The sequence below is a fragment of the Myotis davidii genome, unplaced genomic scaffold (genome assembly GCF_000327345.1).
Source record: "Myotis davidii unplaced genomic scaffold, ASM32734v1 scaffold401, whole genome shotgun sequence".
NCBI classification, from domain to species: Eukaryota; Metazoa; Chordata; class Mammalia; order Chiroptera; family Vespertilionidae; genus Myotis; species Myotis davidii.
Window position 1 is genome coordinate 382,818 of NW_006291020.1, and position 2,273 is coordinate 385,090.

General features: G+C 45.7%; 1 protein-coding gene across 1 annotated transcript in view; it reads left to right on the plus strand.

Moving 5' to 3' along the window:
* Positions 1–1,189, plus strand: part of LIX1L (limb and CNS expressed 1 like) — a 24,723-nt gene extending 23,534 nt beyond the window's left edge. The window contains exon 7 of the mRNA XM_006764156.2: positions 1–1,189. This exon is cut by the window's left edge and continues 960 nt beyond it. The gene's annotated coding sequence lies outside the window, so the exon portion shown is untranslated.
* Positions 1,190–2,273: the final 1,084 nt, after the last annotated feature.

Consider the following 2,273-nt stretch of genomic DNA (forward strand, 5'->3'; position numbering starts at 1 on the left):
GAAGGAATCAGGGTTGGAGTTGCTTATCTTTCAATATTCCCTTTCACTCCTGCTCCCCGGCCCCCCCTAGCTTAGTTAAGCCCCATATTTAACCTTCCTGCCTGCAGAGATTGGTAGAAGGCAAAACATGTTTCCCTCCTCACTCTCCTGCCATCATTTTGCTCTTTGGAAAGATTATCTGTCCTATTTGATGAGGGCCAAGTTCCTCTCACTGCCACAAAGTTGCTGCTGTCTCCTACCTTAGATGTTCATACCTTAGATTCAGAATTGTTTTGTTTTCTTTCCTCTTTCTCCACATTGATTATTAGAGCATGAATTGATCAGGTAAAATAGATGACACTTTAGCATTATGGCACTTCCGAAATGGAACGTTGGGAGACTGCAGGAAGTGAAAGAGAATCAATGATCAGCTATTTGCGTTTTTAATACTGTTCTCTTCCCCACCACTCTCCTGGGTGGGATAGGAGAGGAATGATCTGGAGTACAGGTAAAACACTCACCTTTGGGAGAATTTTTTGTAGATCTCTCTAAGATATATTCCCCCCTTGTTTCTGTAGTCTCCTTTATGCAATATTATAGCTCAGTGCACTTTCTAAACTGAGCTTGGGAAGTTTAATGTTTCTACAATTTGACTTTCCATTCAATGATTATACACTTTGCTTTCAGAAATAGGTTAGGAAACAGGCCACAAATATTCTCTTTTGGATCAGATAGGGACAAGATGCAAGCGAGCTTTCTCTCTTTTGAAACCATTTATGGGATCAAAGGTATGGTATCGAGCAACACATGTACCAATGCTCGAAAGGGACTTCCTTGAATTCTGCAAGCCCCTTCTCTTATTCCATGAAATACATGTAGGGTTGGTGCAGACGCGCCTGTGTTCAGCAACAGGTGTGTCTATTCAGTTTTTACTGATATTTATAATCCAGAAATCATAAACCTTCATTTCTACGCTTCCTCTGGGAAGTGTCAAGGGGTGTGAGATGTGGGAAGAACTTACCTTTGCACCTCCTGGATTTACTATTTTTCTCTAATACCAACCAGTAAGATCCCGAAGAACTTGAGAAAAATTGTTCCCTGATCTGTACACTTTTGGTGTTAAAGATTTTACTTACCTTTTTAGTACTTTCTATGTATTTTATATGTATAATTTTATACAATTAAAATAGTTTTTTTGTCTAGTGTGCCAGATTGACTCTTTAAGACTTTTGTATCAGAGGAGTTATAAAATGACCCTTTCTTTTACATATATGAAAACATAATTTTTATTATTTTTGGGGTGGTAGAGAAAAGATTGTACTGCTGGGGGGAAGCATCCTGCCTCCCCTTCTCCAGACATTTGAGAAGCCTGGATTTTGTAATTAGTTCTTTCTCCTTAAGCTCTACCCAGTTCCACTTTGCAATCTCACCCACTATGGTGGTCTAAACTCTATCATACACACAATTCTCAAATCTGTTTCTCCTCCCCCAACCTGTTTTGAGCTCTTATATCTATACTAGGGGCCCGGTGCACAAAAATTTGTGCACTCGGGAGCAGGGGGGTCCCTCAGCCCAGCCTGTGCCCTCTCACAGTCTGGGACCCCTCGGGGGATGACCGCCTGCTGGCTTAGGCCTGCTCCCTGTGGGATTGGGCCTAAGCTGGCAGTAAGACATCACTCTGGCAGCCTGGGAGCCCTTGGGGGATGCCCACGTGCCAGCGGGGAGAAGGCCTAAGCTGCAGTCGGACATCCTTAGTGCTGCTGAGGAGGCGGGAGAGGCTCCTACCATCACTGGTCTACTGGTAGACCACCAGGGGGTAGCTCCTGCATTGAGCTTCTGCCCCCTGGTAGTTAGCGTCCGTCATAGTGACCAGTCCTTCCCAGTCATTCTGCTGTTAGGGTCAATTTGCATATTAACCTTTTATTATATAGGATTTTTGCCCCAATTTTTGTATTACTCTGGTTATGCTGTTTAGAGAATGACTGGAATATGTAGAGGCAAGAGTGGAAGCAGAGAAAGGAATGCTTGCCAACAACTCCCCCCCTGCTGGCCTTCTCACTCCAAACTGCCCCCTACTGTCCTGATCACCCCCACGGATGGCTTGCTTGCCCCCAACTGGACCCCCGCTGGTCTGCTCACCCCCAACTGCCCCTACCCCCAGCACCAGCCTGCTCCTCCGCAACGGCCCCTCCACCAGCCTGATCACCCACAACTGCCATCCCATCCTGTCCTGGTCACCCACAACTGCCATCCCATCCTGGCGTGGTCACCCACAACTGCCCTCTCCTCTTGGT